We start from the raw sequence: 26,140 nt of genomic DNA, 5'->3' as shown, positions 1-26,140 counted from the left end.
GCTTTACGTGAAGATGCAAATTCCATTTTCCTGTTACCAAAGCTGTCTTCCACTAGATCAACTATTATAATTACAAATGAAGTGAAACAGAAATCATTATTCATCAACTTTTCTCGTTGCTTATTTATGTTTCTTCACCCTCTATTTGTAAAAATAAAAACATAATGTCTCCTATATGAAACAAACATTTTCAGACATGCTCACTGGATCTTTATTTCCTAAATATTTCAATCTGAATTAATATATATGCAGCTATTTTATGTGTATGTTCCTTAGAAAAATACCACAAATTAAGGGAGTCTTAAAATAGGTTTTCAGTTTCTGTTCCTATTCTGAGGTTACTTTTCAGCATCCCATGTGAAGACATGATGACCCAGCAGAATAGTGTTGCTTTTTCCAGGGGTGTATTTACAAATCTAGCTGCCACCAAGCAAAGGAATATTCTGAGAAACACTTGTCCTCCTCCAATGCATAAGCAACTAATGATACTTTCTAAGATTAGAAGTCTATCTTAAAAGGCACAGCCTATCCTAAAAGTCTATCCTGAAATGCACAGCTGTAGAATTCAAGTGTATTTCAACTTGAAAATGACCTTTGATACATTTGCTTCACAGTTAAAGGTAGTACCTGTTTAACCCTGTCTCTGGGTTAGGTAGACCTGAGGTTTACAGAATTCAGTCTATCGGTCACTGCAGATGCGACAACATGTTACAGCTTTGTGGAAAAACTAGAAAAGTGAGGAACATCATTTTCACAAAAATGTTATTAACTGTCCATCAAAGGAATTAGAAGGCTTATTGTTTATTGTGAAGGTATATCCTTCTTAAGTTATGGTGTCAAAACGGCATTCCAAATTTTTATTTGGGTTATTGATTTTCTTTGCAGGTGACAGGGAAGTGATTTCTGATCCCTGATATCCAAAAATCTGTGGTTAGCCTTTTTCAGAAACACTAGGGAACACTCTTAAGACCCTTCCAGCAGTACAAATGTTTGCCGTCTCTTAGTGTTGTCGTCAAGACTAAAGCCCTTCACCAAGCTGAATAATCATGTGATAAATCATTATCCTAGATTTCCCCATGCTCCTTCTTCAGTTAATACAACCTGCTAAGTAGCATTTCCTTACTGCTGAGATTTAGAGCAAGGAGACATATTTTCTGTGAGGCACATACAGCTATACACATACGTGGCCCCCACTCTTACTCATTTCCTGCTCTGCTCCCCGCAGCAGTGGCCGACATGACGATGATCGTTTCACTATACAAATCTGGTGTCACTTCCCTTCAATGACTCTCCACTTTCTTTGGGATGCTACCCATCCTGTTTGACATTTTTTCGAAGTATTTTGACTCAAGTAAGCTTCATCTATTTTCTTTTTATTCCAGAGCCAAGTGGACTTCTTTCAATTTCAAGAATGTCTCATACTCTCGACTGTCTGATTACCTTTGCACATATCCCATTCCTTTCCCAACATCTCTGCCTTGCTAACACCTCCTTAACCTTCAATCTCCAACTTAAAGATTATTTACTCTTTTCTAAAGGATCTCACCAGGCAGTCCCCCAGGTGACTGCTCAGCATCAGGCTTTTCTCCCTGTCCTTGCATTTCATCTGCAAATCTCCATCTCAAACCTTCTAGTCATTTATGCAATACCTAGATTTCCTGCAGTTTCATGCTATAGCCTGTCAGCTCTAGGACAGGGACTGTTCTATTTTGTGTTCTGCTATACAACTAGTATCTAACATGATGCCTGCACATGTTAATAATTGGTGTTCAGCAAATATTATCAAATGAATGAATTCCCTCTGCTTAGCCTTCTAAGTCCTTTTCTCCTGTTACTTTGTAAATTCTGGCTATGTATTTCATCAACTAAAGCTGTAGATGCATAGACTACTATTAGCAATTCTTATGGTATTAATCTTAGAAAGACCTACACAAGAAAACCTTGCTCACATCCAAGCTAACCTCTGATTCCTTCCTTACAGCAAACTGGACTGAATTCTAACTTTGCCTCATTCATCCACACCTGTGCTCCCACCCAAGCCCTAGACCCCTTCTCTCTGAGCCAGTCCTCACCTTCTATATACCTCAGAACTGTTGTCTAAGTTCCTGAGATCCTTCCTCAAAGAATAATCATCCTTCTTTGCCCAGCTTGCCTGCTTAGCCGTTTGTCCCATGCCTACTCCTTCTCGACCACATTGGCCTCCCAGGGTTTTGGATTTAGTCTGTCCGCTAGGAATTGTCCCACCAGATGGTGCTCATCCCAGCCACACATCCCTTGGTGTATGCATGTGACTCTGTCTTGACTTCAGGCCTTTTGCCTTTTGTTTAAATGTCACATCTACTCACCTCCCTTCCTCACCCCCGAATCTGAAAGAACCACTCAATCTCTCTTCCATATTATTCACTTCAATTTCTCCATTGCAATCATTATCTGGTAGTTTCTTCATTTGTTGATTTGTTTGTCCATGTGTTTTTGACTCCTTCCACTAGGATGTACATTCCGTAAGGTTTGAGGCCTCATTGTATTTGTTTTATTCCCTATGGCATCCACAGTGCCTGGGACATTTCTTGGAACATACTAAATTATCAATGAACCTTAGATTTAATGAATGAGTAAGTGAATGAATGAACGATCTCTCCTCTGCCAGAGGACCATAAATTTCTGCTCTCCAGACCTGAAGAGCCACTAGATCCTCTGTTTTCAGTAGACTCCTGGTTCTAAAATCTCATGACCTGCCCTGCTGGTTGCCACACAGCTCCCTAGATCCACATGAACCTGTAAATCAAGGTCACCCATTATCTTCCCTATCCTATAACTTGTATTTATTAATCAGCAATTTGATCCCTGTACTTAGCCAACTACATTTAATTGTTATTCATTAGCCAAACTTACTGTTCATCCTTGTGCCTTTGCACAAAGAATTACCTAGACTTTATTTTAGGAAAATAATTCATTTCCATCATTGCCTTCAGGTTTTGCTTAAAAACTACTCTCAGTCTTCTCTAATCACCTTCAAATGAGAGGCCCCTATACTCAAGCCCTTTATTAGTCTGTTCAATGTGTACCATATTGCATTTTTTAGCACTGATTTTAATTTTTCATATTACTGAACATATGTATTGATTTTCTCTTTGCTGTACTGGTTTAAACTAGTTGTTATCATTTACCTCTTTCTTTATTCTTATATTTATCTTCCATCACACTTTTGTGATTTCTTTTAAAGGGATAAAAAGTAGAGACTTTTAAATAAGATTGTATCCCAATTATTACTGACACACAATTCTGCTTGTTGTTGTGACTATTCAGAATGGCTAAATTTCACCAAATCTCATCACCTCTTCATCTCGATCATTTTTTTAAATATATAACCACACTCCTCTCCTCACCCACCTAGACAGTGAACTCCTTGAGGGCAGAAACCCGGTTTCATTCATCTCTGAACCCCTAATAGCTAGCACATTGCTTGGCATATAGCAGGTGTTTGAGAAAACTTCCCTGAAGACCAAAATAAAGTAACTGTGTTTCCAAAGTCTGCTGTGGAGCACAGTTCAGGTATTTCACTACACTTAGATGTGATCCTGAAGTGCTGGTTCTACTGCTTTGGCCCCCATGGATTGCCACAGAATTCAGCAGCACCTGCTTAGTAGGTCAAGTGCAGATGAGCAGGCCTCAATACCAATATATACAAGGCCCACTATTCTTCTCAACGTTCTTTTCTTGTTATTACCAAAAGTCCCTTTCTTTCTTCAATGGTAAGAAAATTAAATTTATAATATTTTAGGTACAACGTATCTGGTTTAGAGCTTTGTGCTTTATTTTACTATACAGGTATAACTCCACAGATACTGTCGTTTGGTTCCAGACCACTGCAATAAAGCAAATACCGCAATAAAGGAAGTCAAATGAATTTCCTGGTTTCCCAGTGCCTATAAAAGTTGTGTTTACACTGTACTGTGGTTTATTCAGTGTGCAATAGTATTATATCTAAAAATCCGATGTACATACCATAATTATAAAATGCTTTATTACTAAAAAATGCTAACCATCATCTGAACTTTCAGTGAGTCATAATCATGATCCCAGATCACTATAATAATTATAATGATAATGGAAATGGAAAAATTTTGTGAGAATTACCAAAGTGTGGCACAGACATGAAGTGAGCAAATGCTGTTGGACAAACAGCACCAATAGATTGCTTGATGGGGTTGCCACAAACCTGCAATTTCTAAAACCAAAGTATCTGAGAAGTGCAATGAAGCAAAACTTAATGAAACTAAGTATGCCTGTATTGTGTAGGAGGGAAAAAAGCCCCCAGACGGAGATGGATCGGTTGTATGTTTGTGGCAAAGAGAAGTGGTGGAAAGCGATAGGTTCCTGAGCAGGACACCAGATCAGCCAGTGTCAGGAACAAGGGAAGTGAAGGAGGGACTCACCTCAATCATATAAGAAGGAGAAGATGAGAATCAGATAAGGTTCAAAGTCAAAGATGGATTAGTACATCTTTTACTTGAGGCTGAGTCAGCAAACTATTAACTTCAGGCTCATTATGTTTCCCTTGATTTGGTTCCAGAGTGTGCAGCAGAGCAGAGAATTGCACCTAGGGGTCAAGGGGGTCCCAGTATAAAGGTGGGAGAAAGGCAGGGAAAGGAGACAGGCAGGCCCTCACCCTCTCAGATGCACCCTCTGAGGTCACTGTGCTCGTCTGATCCCTCTGTTTATGAGGCTCGGTTGCTCTATTTCTCATCCCACGTACTTGTAAATGTACAGTGCTATACTCCTCTTCTTACCAGCTGTTCTTAACCTTGAACCTTCTCATTGGGTCAGGATTTGCTTTTAGTTATAGTATGAAATTTAATATCATTTCTTATGATTCTGAAGGCACTAAACTTTATTAAATTTACACAGGTTTCCTTATAATACCACAATCTTTCATATAAGCTGCCAATCCTCAGATGATTAAATACTAGGAACTTAACTATTTAGATGACTTCAGCTTTAATCTCTTCAATTACTTATTTTGTATAAGAAGTAAGATACCTTCCCAGAATTTAGCCTAAACTTGTTTTCTATTGCAGTTTTATTTTTCATGTTCATTCATACTTAAGTCTCTTCTCTTTTTTGCTTCATTCCTTCCCTACAAAAGTTTGACCTCATCTTCCCGAAGAAGCTAAAACTTTATTAAATTTACACTAAAATTAAATTAATCTTGGAATTTTAAAAAAATTCTGTGGTTCAAAAGATTTTAGTAGTAAAACTATTTCACTATGAGACAATCCCTGAATGAAAGCAGCATTACCCTTTACACTGCTAATCTCCCATCCCATTATTTTTTACTTAACAAAAATTTACGAAGATGGCGGCGTGAGTAGAGCAGTGGAAATCTCCTCCCAAAAACACATAGAGCTATGAAAATATAACAAAGAAAAATCTTCCTAAAATAGAGACCACAGGACACAGGACAAAATCCAGACCACATCCACACCTGCAAGAACCCAGCGCCTTGCGAAGGGGGTGAGGAAGGCCACAAACCAACAAGAAGGGAAGCTCTTCCAGCGGTCACTTGTACCAGCTCTGCACACTATCTCTATCACCATGAAAAGACAAAACTACAGGCAGACAAAGATCACAGAGACAACACCTGAGAAGGAGACAGACCTAACCAGTCCTCCTGAAAAATAATTCAAAATAAAAATCATGAACATGCTGACAGAGATGCAGAGAAAAATGCAAGAGCAATGGGATGAGATGCAGAGAAAAATGCAAGAGCACTGGGATGATATCCGGAGGGAGATCACAGATGTCAGGAAGGAGATCACAGAAGTGAAACAATCCCTGGAAGGATTTATAAGCAGAATGGATAAGATGCAAGAGGCCATTGAAGGTATAGAAACCAGAGAACAGGAAAGTATAGAAGCTGACATAGAGAGAGATAAAAGGATCTCCAGGAATGAAACAACACTAAGAGAACTATGTGACCAAGCCAAAAGGAATAATATTCATACTATAGGGATACCAAAAGAAGAAGAAAGAGGAAAGGGGATAGAAAGTCTCTTTGAATAAATAATTGCTGAAAACTTCCCCAAACTGGGGGAGGAAATAATCGAACAGACCATGGAATTACACAGAACCCCCAACAGAAAGGATCCAAGGAGAACAACACCAAGACACATAGTAATTAAAATGGCAAGGATCAAGGACAAGGAAAGGGTTTTAAAGGCAGCTAGAGAGAAAAAGGTCACCTATAAAGGAAAACCCATCAGGCTAACATCAGACTTCTCGACAGAAACCCTACAGGCCAGAAGAGAATGGCATGATATACTTAATGCAATGAAACAGAAAGGCCTTGAACCAAGGATACTGTATCCAGCACGACTATCATTTAAATATGATGGCGGGATTAAACAATTCCCAGACAAGCAAAAGCTGAGGGAATTTGCTTCCCACAAAACACCTCTACAGGGCATCCTACAGGGACTGCTCTAAATGGAGCACCCCTAAAAAGAGCACAGAACAAAACACACAACATATAAAGAATGGAGGAGGAGGAATAAGAAGGGAGAGAAGAAAAGAATCTCCAGACAGTGTATATAACAGCTCAATAAGCGAGCTAAGTTAGACAGTAAGATACTAAAGAAGCTAACCTTGAACCTTTGGTAACCACGAATCTAAAGCCTGCAATGGCAATAAGTACATATCTCTCAATAGTCACCCTAAATGTAAATGAACTTAATGCACCAATCAAACAACACAGAGTAATAGAATGGATAAAAAAGTAAGACCCATCTATATGCTGCTTACAAGAAACTCACCTTAAACCCAAAGATAAGCATAGACTAAAAGTCAAGGGATGGAAAAACATACTTCAGGCAAACAACAGCGAGAAGAAAGCAGGGGTTGCAGTACTAATATCAGACAAAATAGACTTCAAAACAAAGAAAGTAACAAGAGATAAAGAAGGACACTACATAATGATAAAGGGCTCAGTCCAACAAGAGGATATAACCATTCTAAATATATATGCACCCAATACAGGAGCACCAGCATATGTGAAGCAAATACTAACAGAACTAAAGAGGGAAATAGACTGCAATGCATTCATTTTAGGAGACTTCAACACACCACTCACTCCGAAGGATAGATCCACCGGGCAGAAAATAAGTAAGGACACAGAGGCACTGAACAACACCCTAGAACAGATGGACCTAATAGACATCTATAGAACTCTACATCCAAAAGCAACAGGATATACATTCTTCTCAAGTGCACATGGAACATTCTCCAGAATAGACCACATACTAGCTCACGAAAAGAGACTCAGTAAACTCCAAAATATTGAAATTCTACCAACCAATTTTTCAGACCACAAAGGTATAAAAGTAGAAATAAATTCTACAAAGAAAACAAAAAGGCTCACAAACACATGGAGGCTTAACAACATGCTACTAAATAATCAATGGATCAATGAACAAATCAAAATAGAGATCCAGGAATATATAGAAACAAATGACAACAACAACACTAAGCCCCAACTTCTGTGGGACGCAGCGAAAGCAGTCTTAAGAGGAAAGTATATAGCAACCCAGGCACACTTGAAGAAGGAAGAACAATCCCAAATGAATAGTCTAACATCACAATTATCAAAACTGGAAAAAGAAGAACAAATGAGGCCTAAAGTCAGCAGAAGGAGGGACATAATAAAGATCAGAGAAGAAATAAACAAAATTGAGAAGAATAAAACAGTAGCAAAAATCAACGAAACCAAGAGCTGGTTCTTTGAGAAAATAAACAAAATAGATAAGCCTCTAGCCCAACTTCTTAAGAGAAGAAGAGAATCAACACAAATCAACATAATCAGAAATGAGAATGAAAAAATCACGACAGACTCCACAGAAATACAAAGAATTATTAAAGACTACTATGAAAACCTATATGCCAACAAGCTGGAAAACCTAGAAGAAATGGACAACTTCCTAGAAAAATACAACCTCCCAAGACTGACCAAGGAAGAAACACAAAAGTTAAACAAACCAATTACGAGCAAAGAAATTGAAACGGTAATCAAAAAACTACCCAAGAACAAAACCCTGGGGCCGGACGGATTTACCTCAGAATTTTATCAGACACACAGAGAAGACATAATACCCATTCTCCTTAAAGTGTTCCAAAAAATAGAAGAAGAGGGAATACTCCCGAACTCATTCTATGAAGCCAACATCACCCTAATACCAAAACCAGGCAAAGACCCCACCAAAAAAGAAAATTACAGACCAATATCCCTGATGAATGTAGATGCAAAAATACTCAATAAAATATTAGCAAACACAAGTCAACAGTATATCAAAAGGATCATACACCATGACCAAGTGGGATTCATCCCAGGGATGCAAGGATGGTACAACATTCGAAAATCCATCAACATCATCCACCACATCAACAAAAAGAAAGACAAAAACCACATGATCATCTCCATAGATGCTGGAAAAGCATTTGACAAAATTCAACATCCATTCATGATAAAAACTCTCAGCAAAATGGGAATAGAGGGCAAGTACCTCAACATAATAAAGGCTATATATGATAAACCCACAGCCAGCATTATACTGAACAGCAAGAAGCTGAAAGCATTTCCTCTGAGATCGGGAACCAGACAGGGATGCCCACTCTCCCCACTGTTATTTAACATAGTACTGGAGGTCCTAGCCATGGCAATCAGACAAAACAAAGAAATACAAGGAATCCAGATTGGTAAAGAAGAAGTTAAACTGTCACTATTTGCAGATGATATGATACTGTACATAAAAAACCCTAAAGACTCCACTCCAAAACTACTAGAACTGATATCGGAATACAGCAAAGTTGCAGGATACAAAATTAACACACAGAAATCTGTAGCATTCCTATACACTAACAATGAATCAATAGAAAGAGAAATCAGGAAAACAATTCCATTCACCATTGCATCAAAAAGAATAAAATACCTAGGAATAAACCTAACCAAAGAAGTGAAAGACTTTTACGCTGAAAACTACAAGTCACTCTTAAGAGAAATTAAAGGGGACACTAATAAATGGAAACTCATCCCATGCTCATGGCTAGGAAGAATTAATATCGTCAAAATGGCCATCCTGCCCAAAGCAATATACAGATTTGACGCAATCCCTCTCAAATTACCAGCAACATTCTTCAATGAATTGGAACAAATAATTCAAAAATTCATATGGAAACACCAAAGACCCCAAATAGCCAAAGCAATCCTGAAAAAGAAGAATAAAGTAGGGGGGATCTCACTCCCCAACTTCAAGCTCTACTACAAAGCCATAGTAATCAAGACAATTTGGTACTGGCACAAGAACAGAGCCACAGACCAGTGGAACAGATTAGAGACTCCAGACATTAACCCAAACATATATGGTCAATTAATGTTTGATAAAGGAGCCATGGACATACAATGGCAAAATGACGGTCTCTTCAACAGATGATGCTGGCAAAACTGGACAGCTACATGTAGGAGAATGAAACTGGACCATTGTCTCACCCCATATACAAAGGTAAACTCAAAATGGATCAAAGACCTGAATGTAAGTCATGAAACCATTAAACTCTTGGAAAAAAACATAGGCAAAAACCTCTTAGACATAAACATGAGTGACCTCTTCTTGAACATATCTCCCCGGGCAAGGAAAACAACAGCAAAAATGAGCAAGTGGGACTACATTAAGCTGAAAAGCTTCTCTACAGCGAAGGACACCATCAATAGAACAAAAAGTATCCCTACAGTATGGGAGAATATTTTCATAAATGACAGATACGATAAAGGCTTGACATCCAAAATATATAAAGAGCTCACGTGCCTCAACAAACAAAAAACAAATAACTCAATTAAAAAATGGGCAGAGGAACTGAACAGACAGTTCTCTAAAAAAGAAATACAGATGGCCAAGAGACACATGAAAAGATGCTCCACATCGCTAATTATCAGAGAAATGCAAATTAAAACTACAATGAGGTATCACCTCACACCAGTAAGGATAGCTGCCATCCAAAAGACAAACAACAACAAATGTTGGCGAGGCTGTGGAGAAAGGGGAACCCTCCTACACTGCTGGTGGGAATGTAAATTAGTTCAACCATTGTGGAAAGCAGTATGGAGGTTCATCAAAATGCTCAAAACAGACCTACCATTTGACCCAGGAATTCCACTCCTAGGAATTTACCCTAAGAACGCAGCAATCAAGTTTGAGAAAGACAGATGCACCCCTATGTTTATCGCAGCACTATTTACAATAGCCAAGAATTGGAAGCAACCTAAATGTCCATCGGTAGATGAATGGATAAAGAAAATGTGGTACATATACACAATGGAATACTACTCAGCCATAAGAAGTGGAAAAATCCAACCATTTGCAGCAACATGGATGGAGCTGGAGAGTATTATGCTCAGTGAAATAAGCCAAGTGGAGAAAGAGAAATACCAAATGATTTCACTCATCTGAGGAGTATAGGAACAAAGGAAAAACTGAAGGAACAAAACAGCAGCGGAATTACAGAACCCAAAAATGGATTAACAGGTACCAAAGGGAAAGGAACTGGGGAGGATGGGTGGGCAGGGAGGGATAAGAGGCGGGGAAGAAGAAGGGGGGTATTAAGATTAGCATGCATGGGGGGAGGGAGAAAGGGGAGGGTGGGCTGCACAACACAGAGAGGACAAGTAGTGACTCTACAACATTTTGCTAAGCTGATGGACAGTAACCATAATATGGTTGTTAGGGGGGACCTGATATAGGGGAGAGCATAGTAAACATAGTATTCTTCATGTAAGTATAGATTAACAATTAAAAAACAAAAGAAAGAAAGAAAGAAAGAAAAGGGGGATTACTCCTTGATAGGATAAAACTATTGGTAAATCAAAGATCAACACATGCTTTAAATATCCTTGATGTTGATCTAAAGGGTGTCAGATGATCAGCTATGGAGGTACTCTTTTCTGATAATATTCCTTTCTCTTAATAAAAAAAAAAAAAGCAGTTACTGTGTGCTGACCTCCAATGAGTTCTGCACAGTGGTATAGAGGGCATATCAAAGTGTGGGCAAAGGGTCTGTTTGTTTCTATGCAGAAGATCAAGGCCTAGCTTGGATACCCAGAAAATGAACTAAGATACGATATGAGGAGGAGCTTCCGGCATCAGCACTCTCTGGAGGACTCGTGCCGGGGGATGATCATCAAAAAGCCTCCACAGGGATCTGGACGATGCTGCGGTTGTGGCTGCGTCCACCCCACCGTCTCCTGGACTTGCCATAGGAATGAGGAGGGAGATGTCTAGGCTGGCATGTGCATACAGTGAGACGACGAATTTGACCGGATCTGTACTGTTGGAACTCAACCAGGAGTTGGGAGGGGTGCAAGGTGTCGCACTCCAAAATCTCATGACTATAGACTATCTACGGTTAAAAGGACATATGGGATGTGAACAGATCCCAGAAACGGGCTGCTTTAATTTGTCTGATTTCTCTCAGACTGTTCAAGTACAGTTGGACAATATCCATGATATCATAGACAAATTTTCACAAATGCCTAGGGTGCCTAAATGGTTTTCTTGGCTTCACTGGAGATGGATGGTAATTATAGATTTGCTTTGTTTATGTCACCGTATTCCTATTATGTTAATATGTGTGTGCAAATTAGTTAGTAGTTTAAAACCTATACATACTTAAGGTACTCTACAAGAAGATATGTCAAAGAAATAATCAGTCCTCCCATGTTTCCTTCCATATGCTACATCTGTAGCTTTTCTTCTTTCTTCCTAATTACAACCCTTAAATAGAATTCGTGCCTCATATCGAATTTACCGAGTATAATAATTCCTCCAGGTGGTAAAGATACCTCGAGACAAGTGCTGGGCATAGAAGCCACAGGGCATAAATCTGCAAAGAAGTAAAAAGCTAACCTTTTCAAACAATATGGCTTCTTTCTCACTTACCAACTTTACATTTCCCTGTATGGCCCCGGAAGATGACTGGTTAGCCAGAGACGGGTAAGATTCCTCAAGGGAGGAACAACCTAAGACAGGCACAGTCGCAGGGGGGCCATCAGGTGAGAATTTGGGGATCAACAGAGGTGAGGCTCAGAACCTCACCCCCCCTGCTTTGAGAGAAATCTTCTGCATCCGTGGATGTTTTGCTGCCCTTGTCTAGCCTGGATTAATACTTAGTCCATAGGCACACACCTGATCATCTGATCATCTACATTTGCCCTCTTACAGCACTAAACTATGTTTTCTACCTTTATCTTGCATCTACCTACCACTTCAGCATTTTATTAAAAGTAAAAATAATAATAATAATAAAGGGAGAAATGTGGGATCAACATATAAATCAAGTACAAAAATCAAATGAATATTCATATTTGACCTGATTGTTTATAGGTCATAATGCGTCATCAAAACCAAAAGTTTCTGTGATGAATGCCCTTGTACTGTTCACCATGTAAGAATTCGTTCACCATGTAAGAACTTGTTCGTTATGCTTTAGAAGATTGGAGACTGATGAGAATTAGACTTGAGATGGATTAATGATTGTACATTGAGCATTGACCCCCCTATACTGAATTTTATTGTTGTTAACAACCATTTGATCAATAAATATGAGAGATGCCCTCTCAAAAAAAAAAATTTACTTCTGAGTTAACACAACACTCTAAATTTCTCTTTTTGTAAAAATTCATTTATACATTCAAACCTTTATTATATACTGGTTACCAAGGGGGTATTAAAGAGTAAAGAATGACTCAACACTCCTTCCAAAAGCTAATACCCTAACTGGGGGTATGAAAACACATGAACACATGATACAAAAGCAATAATAATAATAAAAATCCTTATGCTTTACCATTTTTAAGGGACATTCTCTTAGTTGATCCTACAATGATCCTGTGAGATGGATGTTACTATCATCCCCATTTTACACATGAGAAAACTAAATACAAAAAGTTGATATGACTTGTCCAAATCTCCTTCCCAGTGACTGGAGTTTGAAATTGGTCTTCTAACTCTGAAGTCCATTGGTTACCACACTTCCTGTCAATAATGAAAAGATAGTACATGATTCTCTGACCCAAGTCACCCATATTACTTAAGATTTGAAGAACAGGGGAAGCACTCTAATCATATTTCTTATTGATATTTTTATTTCTAAATGCTATAAGAAAGAGAAGATATTTCAAAGAAAGGTTAGGACTCATTTTTGAACAAGGAGATTAGAAGCAGTAACTAGAAGGGGGAGAGGATGTCTGTATGCAGGGTAACAGAAGTAAAGCTTGCCTCAATAATAGGCACGTCTCACGCAGGACCTTGGGGAGCTTCCTTGTCTGAGGGCTCATGACGAGCTGTAGAGAAGGATGTTCTGACTACACAGTCTGGGGACAAATAATAGTATTAAATGCCTCTGAATGTTGTGCTGGGGAGATGGTGAGCCTGTGGAGGGCTTTAGGCTCAGAAGTGGCAAGATCAAATCACAGTTTTAGTCAGATATTTTAATGTGCCTGGAAGCAGAGTGATCAGCTAAGAAGCTACATCAGAAATTCAGATGTTAGGTGATGACCGCCTGAGCTAGAGGAAAGCAGGGGGCATGGAGAGGAAGGGACAAATGTGAAACAACTTTAAAACAAAGAGACGGTACAATCTGGCAGATGATTAAAAATAAAGTAGAAAAAAGAAGTCAAAGCCTGCCCTGAGATTTCCAGCCCGGTAGAGGCACTGATGAGAACAAGGAAGGACTGTAGTGCAGTCCCGCTGGTTTGCAGAGTGGAGACGGAGACCTAAGAAATGACCATCATGACGTGTGGTCTCAAGGACATTTAAAAATATTTCTTTAAACTCACAGGGATCCTTTAACTCCCCACTGATATCTCAAAGTCAAAAGCTAAGAATATCCTCTCGGGCACTTTTTATGATTATAACTACACTTATAATTGACAAGAACAGTAAACAGCAGCTTGACAACTTCCTAGTTGAAACCAAATCAAAATGACCTCTCAAAAACATTTTAGTCATGAATTAGTATGAACCTTTTGTCACAACAAATTGTTCCTTTCTCCTTATTTCAAAACAATTTCTAAAATCACATCTGATTACCATGGTACTGCTATCTTCCAGTTCATTTTATGCACAGAATTAAGGCCCTCATTTTATGTTCTAGAGTTCTAGATTGAAGAGATTATATGGCGTGAAGGAGCTACACAATAGATATTTATCCCACACCCAGTAGTTCTTAGGATTTTTAGTCTTATGAACCCTTTACACTTTAAAAACATCTTTGAAGACCCAAGAGAGCTTTTGATTATATTGCTTATAGCTATTGATATATAATGCATGTGATATCAAAACAGAAATGTTTTAATTATTTATATATTCAATTTTAAATAACAATAACAAATCCATTATATGTTAATATAAATATATATTTTAACCAAAAGCAACATTTTCCAACCAAAAATATTTCGTGTGAAGAGTGGTATTATTGGATATTATTGCAAATTACTATCTGGCTAAAGAGAAGACAGATGGATTCTCACACCGCTTAAAAGTCAGTGTATTGAAATGCATCATTTCAGTTAAAGTATAAGAAATTTTAACCTCACACACATATGCCATTGGAAAAAAAATTTTTTTTAATCTTTTGAAAAATTAACTTTGATACTACACAAATGGTCATGATAACAAGTGGTAGTTTCTTAAAGGTGAGTTGAAATGTGGCATCTGAAACCAAATATCAAAAAATTTGTGCTCTTTTATATTTGAATCCGTTCGTCTGTCTTGCACTTGAATAGGTCTTTTACCTATGCATGATTTTGTAGCATATTTGTCCTTTGGAAAAATGTTGGCTCATTGAGTTATGCAGCTCTTTAAAATTTTGACACATTTCTTTACAGAAAATGAAATATCACATTTGTTAGTATTACTACTAATCTCAGCAGAAAAGTCTTTGGGTATTTGGAAGCTGTCAAGCTCACAGTGGTGGATATAAGTTTTCCAAAATTCTAATTTTCACGTGAAACTTAAAATGTTAATTTGGGCAATAAACACTTTCCTTGAAATAGCAGGCTTACTCCATTCATTTTTGAGAAAATGAATGCCCAATATTGAAATCTCAATTCCACAATTTATCAGTTGATTTTTCAATTAACAATGGTATTTTATGAAAAATTGGGTTATTTGGGTCACAACTCAAAGAATTGCACACATGACTTTTCTCAGGACACCATCATACTTAGGATACAGCAGAAGCACTCTGTGGACTCTTCTCCTTGCATCACACAGAATATTAAAAAGATATATACTCCAGAATCAAGATTTAATAAAATAACTAATTTTTACTACTTTATAAAGGGCAGTCTTAAGTAACACTGACTTTTTTTTTAAACTAAGATTGCATTGTGGTAAAGGACTTGATGATTATAATACTAGTAACAGTACTAATTGTGGAAACTACAGTGACTTCTGGGAACAGTTAAATAAATAATAAGCAAATCATCTCTCGGTATTATTGAAACTGTTTTGCCTTATGGATTTCCTGCAAGGATTTTTGGGGAACCCCAGATAACTATGCATTCTAAGTCATTTGCTCTAGAGCATTCTGGTAACAGCCAATATTTATGGGCTCTTCCTGTGTGCTAGGTCCTATTCTAAACAAAGTTACTTTAAATCTAAATTAAACATACTTTCAATTTCAATGAGAAATGTAAATGTGCCAAATTGGAAAAACTGGATAGGTTATCATGTTGTGAAAATACGTTTCAACAGAATACACTGAGTAAATGCTTTCAGTAACTTGAGATCTAAAGTATATACCTTTAAATGATATTTATTGGTAAACTATAATAAAGTCAACATTTCTGTGAGACTGTGAATAGAAATTTTCCCAGTTCTTAACACTAATTCCTCAAATTGGCAAAGGAACTAACCAAAGGTTTTAAAGAAAAGTATTCCTATTCTTGGTGGTATAGCAATGTTTGGAAGACTCAGTTCATCTCTTCAAGAAGTTCATATATGCTTAAAATAAAATCAGTTCCAGCTTTGCTATTTTTATTTGAGTTGCATAATACAAGTACAAGTAAATAAATTCCTGCATAATACAAATCACTAACTTTTTGGGGTATTAGAAAATTAAAGGAAGAATTTTAAAGTGAATAAAATGACCTCAGGTATGCGCTCATTAAAAGAAAACCCAGAGCTGGCTCAAATCCTAAACCATTAAAAGGCTGTTGGGTTAGACATTCCCTGTGGCAGTAGCTAGGTAAGTGGGCCTTTGGTGCCCATTTTTAGGCATCAGAAAGTAGAAACAGCTTTTCGATCCTACAGAGATGTCAGTGTGTTCTAGTCACACTAATCTTAGATGGTCTCATCAATAAACAAAAACCAACAAATGAGAAACTAGTTTCTATAGTCTTAGTTCTACATCATTTTACTACTTCATTAAATTTGGTTTCTGTATCTGTAAAATTTGATGGTAAAATCGACTTAATAATTTAGGATTATTCAGAGCTGGCTATATAGTATAATTCCAGGATAGCATGGCTAGAACTAGTTAATTTACAGGATCTTTTGGCCATCATAAAATAAGAATAAGATATAACAGAATAAGAATGTGCAAGGGTCTCAAACCAATTTCTAAGCTTTCCTGCATTACCAAGTTTCTTGTAATCTGGGATGAAAGAACATACTATGTCATCAGTCATAATGACTGATGGAAAAGGCCCAGGGATTTGGCCTGTCAGAGTAAAAGTTGAAGGGTAATGACAATGCATTCTCTCACAGGTCAGCAGGGGGGCCACATCACCAGCCTTCTTGTCATCCAATAAGCTCCTATAGCTGAAGAAGAAATCTGTACCTGAACAAAGCATTCAAATGAAATTCATCCATGACAGCTATGACTCCTCATTTCCTCCCATTCATTTAATGTTTTGTTTAGATTTTCAGAACCACCTTCCTAGACCTCTGTAAAAAATTAACATATTGGTATATAAATAAATTAGGTTGGACACAATTCCAACGTGTGTGTGGATGCTTCCCCACACCAGCAAGCAATTCTTGGACACCAGCAGGGTGTCCAAGAATTCAACTCAATTCTGACCCTGTCTGCAGGAAGATAGAATCAGATTCCACTGGTAAAGGGCTCAGGCCCACAAGACCACGCTCAACTTCAGATACTACATGCCCAGGTCATTCCGATCAATACACTACAAAACAGAAGCTCTAGCAACATCCCTCTTGGGTTCGATTAATTTGATAGCCTGGCTCACAGAACTCAGGAAACCTGTTTACTCACTAGATTACCAGTTTATTCCAAAGGATATTAAATGACATGAATCAACACCTAGAGGAACACAGGATGGGGTCCGGAGAAAAGGAGCTTCTGTCCTTGTGGAGTTTGGGGCCCAGCAGGTGGTAAGTGCAAGAGCTCCGGTACACTGACTTGGAGGAAGTCCGCCTCCAGCTCTTCCCATTTGAATTTTCATGGAGGCTTCATTACAAAGGCATAACTGATTACTGGCCATTGGTGAGTTACTTAATTAACTTCCAGCTCCTCTCCCCTCCCTGGCAATCATGGAATGGGACTCAAAGATCCACTCCTCTATTCGTAGTTGGTTCCTCCGATAACCAGCTCCCAGAGTTAGGTGCTTTCCAAAAGTCAATTTATTAACAAAAACCTTGTTGTGGTGGAAAGAGGCTTGTTATGAATAACAAAGACACCCAATTTCACCTTTTATGGCTCTGAAACATTTTCATGAGCTGAGGACAAGAGACCAAATACTTTAAAAAAAAGATGCTCCCATTGTACTTTTTACTCAGGAAATTCCAAGGGGTTTGGGAGTTATGAGCCAGAAGTGTGGATTAGGACCAAATATAATGAGAAATCTATTTTGGTCATCATCTGAATGAATAAATATATACATTTCTTATAAATCACAACATTGTAAGAAATAAACTTAAAATTTTTAGCCTGTACTTTGCAAACATATCCTGATGTGTTTATCACTGTCACAAAATCAACTCATTTTAAAATATAATTGAATCAACTGTCACTATGATTGAATCACATAATTCCTCATGCAATTCAGAGCATTACAGAGTGTAATGACACAGGAACTTTAAGAAAAGTGGTTATGTTACCAACAAATGAGAAAAGATGGGCAAGGTTTTCCTCCATGAAATGCAAAGCAAGTATTAAGGGATACAGTTCAAACTATACATTTGCATTGTGACATGACATGTGGAAAGCTGGTAAATGCTCACATAATCAGGACCGGTGTACCAAGAATCTCTGGGTGCCTGAGTCAATAGAAGGGGTGGTGAGGTAAAGCGTAAGGAACATAAAGCCATAGTTAATGTTTCCATTTTAATTGTAAACAAAAAAAATTAACAAATATAAAATGCTTAGCTGGAGACATGCAAGAGGAAACAACTGGCAATTTGTTTTTTTGCACCTGCAAGAGTTACAGTAGTCCCCCCCTTACAAGGGCCTATGTGCTAAGACCCCCAGTGGATGCCTGAAACCACAGACAGTACCAGACCCTATATATACTATATTTTTTCCTATACATACACACCTTTGATAAAGTTTAATTCATAACTTGGGCACAGTAAGAGATTAACAACAATAATAATATAATGATAAAATAGAACAATTACAACAATATACTGTAATAAAAGTTATGTGAATGTGGTCTTTCTCTTCCAAAATATCTTAATGTTCTGTACTTACTCTTCCTGTGATGCAGTGAAATGATGTAACAGCTACTCGTGATGAGATGAAGTGAGGTGGATGACGTACGCATTGGGACACAGCATTAGGCTACCATTGACCTTCTGACAATACCTTGGAAGGAGGATCACCTGCTTCCAGACCATGGTTGACCTCAGGAAACTGAAACCTTGGAAAACAAAACAGGAGGCTACTGTTGTGGAAAATAAACACACAGTTGAGGGATACTAATGGGGGAAGGGCTTCACTCACGCCACTCTGTGCGCCAGTGGGAACCAGGAAGCTTGGTGTGTGCATTCTGCTGTCATGCCTAGGATCTGGACACTGTTCTCACCTGCTACAGCCTCCCAAGATGACTGTGACTCAATCTGGGCAACTCGTGTTTAAGAGGATGTAGAAAGGAAGCTAATTACATACTCTCTTTTGCATTAATAAACATAGCTCTGACCCGTTCACAACCTACTCTGACTATGGAAGCAGTTTTCATTATCTTGGTTATCTTACTCCTCAAGAGGGTCAGGCGATCTGGACCCAGGGAGGCAGATTAATATGACTTATGAACCTTTGACCGAGGGGTTAATGCTTCCAAAGGAAAGGAATCTGTAAATATGGAACACATTTTTTTGGTTTGGTTTGGTTTAACCTAACTTTGCTTCCAATAATTCACCCATATACACACAGCCAACATAAGTAATAGATATTTTCTATCTATTCCTATACATAAGATAATAAAGACAGTGGAAGTGTAAATATTAGGTGTTTAGCAACATTTCAATGATGAGTTGATTCATTATATGATGTCAAAGAAGACTCACATAATGAGCAATTTCTGTTCACCCTGCTGGAACCATAGTTACTTCACAGCATTTCTAGTGTACTAAAAATCTCCATTGTTAGGAGTATTCAATTGGATACTGGATAAATAACAGCAACTAGGGGTTAAGGGGAGTAGGTAATCAAGAGGCAGCCGTATGAATAACCTTGAATGCCCTTCAGAAAATGCGTAAGAACCGTGTCCTGCCTTGAAGCGGCATAGTTCATTAGGTTTCTGAATACCCTCTTCAGTCATCTCAAGCTTGTCCATGGTTAAAGAGTAACAACATGATTATTTCCTTTTCCCCAAGGGAATTACCAGATTGCCATATCCTGTTATGGGGACCCAGGCCTCTGACACACATACTGAATCATAAAACCTCACTCAGAATAATTATCCTATGTGTGGCCCCATTGTTCTGAGGGGGTCTCCAGTGAACTTCCACAAGTACTTCGGTTTACAGACTGTTTTGAGAAAATGTGACTTGTTAGTTTCCAGTACATTTTCTAACTCACCAAGATATCAGTGAGTTTTGATATTCATAGTTGATACCATGGTTTAGTCAATATCATCTCAGAAGAACCAAACGCAAACTGAGTTGTATTCCAGGGAATAATGACAAACAGGGAAACGAGCACAAGTGTCCAGTTTGAAGCTCAGGTGTTTGTCTTAAGGATCTCCACCCTCTCCATTATTATTCCCTCTCCTTCAATAGTACCCACTCTTCCTTCCGTTGCCTACTGGGACCACATTTTCTAATCTCCAGAAGAAAAAAGAATAACCCTGAAAGTAAGTAAATAAGGACAAGCACTCATTCGCATCAACCTCTTCACTCCTACAAGTGATCCGTTTAACATACAGACGGCCCCCTTTTTAAGAAGCAGTTTAAGGTAATACAAAGCAGAAATGCAAAAGAACTGGGATAAAAGTCAAAGACTCACCAAAGTTTTATCTGAGCCAATGCCTTCCTCTTCTCGATGTGCACCTGCTCTCTCTTCTGCCCCAAGGACTTCAGATTCCAGGAATCCAAAATCTCTCATTTCAAAACATTCCCATCCCTGAGCTATGAGCCCCTGAATCACCATCCTTTCTCATGTCCAGACTACGGTATTTCATTTGAGAAGTAGTTAGGAGCTGCACCAGGTGCTAGCAGTAAGAGTAAAGAAATGGCTAACACAGGGCACCTGACTTTAACTGCATGCTTTTATTCCTTAGAAAAATGTTGCCCCTACCCAACCAGTTAGACACTCAGAACAGCAGCTTCTCCCTAAGGGTGAGGAGAGTTAGTTCAAAGAAATAGAAATATTACTTTCAAAATTCCCATCAGTGAGGGTGGCTTATAGCAATGTGAGCAGAGGCTGAAAGCTAACAGAAGAGACATTTCTCAGCATTACTGATCAGGAATGTCTGGCCTCACATTTCTGAATCGGGAAATATTCCTGAAGACTCTTAGAAAATTCTAAGTAAGTCAATAGCTATGGTCTTGGCCACTTGCTATATGACAATTCTTTCACAAAGACGATTACAGATTGCCAGTGGTTGCTCTAATATTTCTGTTAAAGAAGAGAAGCAGCCTGCCTGTCAGCCCTCTAAACATGAAAGAAAACCTTTGTTTAGAAAAGAAAAACTTTCCAACAAAGAAAGCAATCTTATAGGCAGAGAGCTAAGGAACCAATATGGGTGATGTTTGGTAATTATTCTTAATTTTATCTTAGGTAATATATAAAAAAGACAATGGTGAAAAATCTTTTTGATAGCTTTTCTTGGAGTTCTTAATATTTTCTTATTTTAAAAAAAAGCAAATTCCCTTTGAATTCAAAAAAGATAAGGGGGTCTCTCCAGACCTGTCACCAAATATTCCATTAAAATGCAGATTTAGAATGCATAAGAAGTTAAGTGTTCTTTAGATTTACTAGGCCAAGAAAAGAATCAAAAGAAAATACATCGTCAGTATCTTTTGACATTTGCACTTAAGGTTATGGAGGTATTTTTAGGAATTTCTTGTGTGTGTTCCCTGTTTTGCCTAAAATAACTTCCTCTCCATTCAGTTTTTTTATTACATTGGTAGCATAATAAAAGGAAGAAAACATATTGATTGAATATGTGGATCTAGCCTCATTGGTTACTGATCACTGATACATTTTTAATTAACTTAAACTTTGCAGATTTAAATGTTTTCGTTTGTTGTACCAGCCATGTTTCATAATTGTTTCTCATTTATTTATATTCCTTTTTATTTTATACCATTATTCAACAGTGGGCTTGTTCAGACTCCAGAAAGACAACAAAGAACAAATTGTAATAAATATGTTAAATAGAATTTTTAAAAATGAATTTTATATGTATTCATTTTTGTATTAAAATATAACATTTGGTATTTTTTACCCCAAATTTTGCTTTGGTTATCTCAAATATAAGCATCAAATATATATTTATTACATATATATGCAATGTACATATTTATGTATTTATAAACTATAATTTTAAATATATGTGATTTTTGTAGCATTTAATAGAATCACCTTACATCTTACAAAAATAATATATTTAAAAATACTAATTAAATAAAGTTAATTTAATAATCTTTCAGGTCTGGAGTATTCAGGCAACTACAATAAGAATAAAGTATCTTTCCAAATCTCTAAAAGACCAAAATCAATACAATAGGACTCAGGAGTTCATTCTTTGCTGTCAGTTTCTAATTTTACCTTGAAACAGAGAATGTCTGCTTTAAGTCAGAGTTAAAGAGGGAAGGGATTTGTAAGACAGAGGACGGTAAGACACTTGGTCAAAAGTTTACCACACTAAAGTTGTAAAGCTGTCCACATAGATAATGCCCATCAAAATACCATCAGTCAAAAAAGTACAAGTTAATTGTCATTGAGTAGATGAAATCTTGTCTGCCAGGGGCAAGAAAAACATGAGATATATCATTTAAAAAATATTTTTAAACTGAACATGATAAGGGTGATAACATTCTCAGACTGGTCAGATTGGAACCAGTGGTATGAACCCAGGAATGTGAAATCTGCAATTCCAAAACCAATACGGAGACAAGCCAGAGCATATAAATGAGGACTAAGGGAACACAACAGTGCATCTTATATGCACAATAAATATTGCACATTTCCTCCAGTCTGTCCTCAAAGCAATAACTTGATTACAGTGGCAGCAACTACAGTGAGCTAGCCTTTTCATGCTTTGACATCTGACAAAGACTTGCAGGTACAGTGATCAAAACCTGGCATGATGATATGCATTGCTATGCTTTGAATACTATGCGATATTGTTACTTAATATTGCAATCATGATTGTCCTGTAATTTAAATCATATTCTTCATCAGTCACATGCTATTTATAGAATATCTATACACGTATGCATCATGCTAAAGTATTGTAAGTTTATAAGACGACCACATCCTTTGCTTGCATAGTAACATGAAGATACATCAAATAAGAATATTTGTGATTTTTTACAAAGGGCAAAACTGGAATTAAAGTAATAAGCATTGTCTTCATTTTACTATCTTTCACATGTGATATTTTCTAAGTATGAGAAAGAAAAATGTGGGCAGAAAAGTTGAACAAGGGTCTATGAGTAGACAAATAACTTGATTCACACAGTGATTGTAAATCAGTTCAGGAAAGGAGGGAAAGAGGGAGAGAGAAGGAGGTAATGAAAAAGGAAGGGGAGTAGGGAAAAGGGGAGTGGGACAATTCAGAAACAATCAACGGGGATCTTTTTTAAACAGGGCAATAACTTCTTAATACTATAAATTTATAGTACTAATAATGTTTTAATACTATGAATAAATAAAAATGTATTATTTACTCAATGGCTAAGGTAAACTTCATGAACTGAGAAAGGATTAGGCAATCCCTGAAGTTTCCAGCTCAGTAATCACTGGTATCACTTAGCATTATTTTAATCATGTAACAAGAATGTAATCAATGATTCCAGATTCATATTTTTAATTTACTCCACTTTGTATTCTATTTCAGCCTTCTTCTAACAGTTGAACACGTTCCTCATGTCACTGATGTAGAGTTAAATTATAGTCCAAGTGCACAGAACCTCATTACCTTAACAGACATTTCTATCATTATCAAATCAGTTAAGGACACAGAAACAGAGGGTAAGAACATGGATCTCTGACTGTGACTTCCCTTCATACTCTCCAATCTGCTCAGAATGTCCTGTATTTCTTAAATGGGAAACATGTGTCACCCCAAATTATCTACAAGGTCATACTTGAGAAATGTTTGTACAGAGCGTATCTGCATTTGTTTTATTGAGTTATCAGTGAGAATGATCTGGAACTGGAGATCCTTGAATACTGAAATCTGTACATGAAAAAATGATTAGAAGACTTGTTAAGAATGTTCTAAACAAGAAAGGAAAGCCCTGATTTGAGGCCAGATTACCTGAGCAGCTCCCCTTCAGTCGCCTGAGCCTCTCCTTACGTTTTCCCCTCCATGAGACCCAAGTGATCTGGCTTCTGCACAACCCAGTAGATCCTTTTTACCACCAGGTGGTCAAACACCCCCTATTAGGAAATTATCTGATTCATATAGTCACAGTACGTGTAATAGAAGGATTAGGTTTTATTAATTACCATTCCTAGAAGTATTTGCATCAAGAAATATAAGTTTTAGCATAAAGCACTGGAATACTAATACAGTGAAATTTCAAGCACTGTTTAGGTGAAACGGCTTGGGAACTGCAGGAGCAATGTCAGAGTGGAAGAATACTAAATACTGGCTCCAGTGCCCTGCACAGAGACGACTTCTGACACATGAATACAGGACCCCTGTTCTTCGAATCACATTCTTCCTAATTATCAAAAAAACTAACTGCATGATGCCATGGAAAGAGCTTTGGATTAAAAGTGAAGAGACCTGACATACAGTTCTAGTTCTTACCTTATCTGTATGATCCAGGCCAAATTATTCATTCCTTCATTCCATAGCACTGTTTGAGCTATTAAAAAAACAAACACATAACTCTAGAAATTGAGGCAGTGTATGCAGTATAAAAATAAAAGGACCCGTCCAACATAGCAAATACTAAAGTTTAATAGTACACTATGTTAGTACCTCTTGCCTGAATCAAAATTTTGGCTTCTGAGACTAACCTTGTAAAATTTCCTACTGTCAAACACTTTGAAGAGTTCCACCTGTAAATCCAAAAGTCATCATTCAAAATTGGTTCTGATTTCCTACTCAACCTCCCTCCCACAGCAGCTCCGGGCTGCTAAGGAACTGTTTGAAAGGGACTATTCCTCTTTCCAGGGGACTGAGAATCTAACAAAGATGAATAAGGTAAGTAAATATTTACTGCTGTTTTGGAAACCAGAAGGCAAACTGAACCTGGTGAGTGGGCCGACTTGGCACGAGCATGTTAACGTGATACAACTGTTAAGGTTCCTGAAATACCTGACCTATTGAGTTTTCTGTTTTCCTTTATTTGAGGAATTCTAAATTTTTACTCAGGGGTTTGTTGCCTATTTACGATGACATAATTTCTTTAGCAAATATTGACAACCTTTGCTTTGCTACTCCATAAAAAGCTTATAAGGGAAAAAGTGTAGAAAACCACAAATATATAGAAACATACCTGACCTAAGCACAGACTTATAAATATCACTGAAGCTCTGGGGTGCATCATAAGAATACCTGATGATCAGAAAAGGAAAGAGTCAGGCTGGGAATAGAAGCTGAAGAAGTTGTTTGCTGCTGTGGCAGAAGTGACTGAGCAAAGGAAAAGATTGACCAGGCTTTATGAAGGAACTGGATACTATTTTAGGATATTTTAATTTTTTTTTCTTACATCCTCACAGGGAAGCCCAGGAAATTTATTATAACTTCATAAAGGATTACAGTTAATCTTACATTTAATTTTGAGCATATAATTACTCATTGTAATAAGCAGGGCTTTTGTTTTTCTCTTTGTAAGATTTAGTCGACTAGCAGTGTTTCCCCTCATTAACTTTATCTAAATTGGTATCTAAAATTCCAATCTCAAGACCAATGTATCTAAATGTCTACTTGACATCTCCACTTCTATGTCTTACAGATATCTCAGACTCAATCTGATCAGCAAGTGAAACCATAACCTTTGTTTTATTCCTGATCCTCTCCTGATATCAGTTCTCTCAGTGAATGGCACATACAGCTCATTGCCATCCTTGCCATCTTATCCCTTGACACGTCTATCACCAGGTCCATTAATATTACCTTTAAGATAACCTTTAGATCTATACATACATCTGTCTCCTTTCTCCCTGTCGTCACCACCCCTGCTTCAAATGATCAGGTCTGCTAGAGGAACCTCCTGATCTGATTTGGATGCGCATCCCCGGATGCCTACAGTTGATTATCTCACATGGGAGATTGTGTGAGCTGACTAAAATATAAGTCTCATTATGTTATCTCCCTTCCTAAAACCCTTCAAAGATAAAGGATTACTCTTCAGATAAAGAAGAGACTCCTTAAAATGTTCTACAGCTCTGACTGGCCTGACTTTTGCACACCTCAGCCCCAGCCTCCTTGCCTGTTACTTTC

At 37.6% G+C, this 26,140-nt stretch overlaps 1 protein-coding gene and 1 long non-coding RNA gene across 2 annotated transcripts in view; both read right to left on the bottom strand.

Moving 5' to 3' along the window:
• The window catches only part of PLA2G4A (phospholipase A2 group IVA), a 169,665-nt gene extending 149,070 nt beyond the window's left edge, over positions 1-20,595 (bottom strand). Inside the window, exons 1-2 of the mRNA XM_037009886.2 lie at positions 20,518-20,595; positions 18,763-18,931 (exon numbers count right to left, since the gene is read on the bottom strand). The gene's annotated coding sequence lies outside the window, so the exon portion shown is untranslated. The remainder of the gene's footprint in view (positions 1-18,762; positions 18,932-20,517) is intronic.
• A 2,824-nt stretch (positions 20,596-23,419) lies between these two features.
• Positions 23,420-25,033, bottom strand: LOC140844473 (uncharacterized). The gene is made up of 3 exons (XR_012122849.1): positions 24,712-25,033; positions 24,500-24,557; positions 23,420-23,920 (listed from the first exon to the last, which is right to left on the bottom strand). It is a non-coding gene; the product is annotated as an uncharacterized lncRNA (long non-coding RNA).
• Positions 25,034-26,140: the final 1,107 nt, after the last annotated feature.

Source organism: Manis javanica, chromosome 11, assembly GCF_040802235.1.
Source record: "Manis javanica isolate MJ-LG chromosome 11, MJ_LKY, whole genome shotgun sequence".
Classification (NCBI taxonomy): Eukaryota; Metazoa; Chordata; class Mammalia; order Pholidota; family Manidae; genus Manis; species Manis javanica.
The sequence above is the reverse complement of the archived record's forward strand: the minus strand, read 5'-3'. Positions and strand labels throughout refer to the sequence as shown.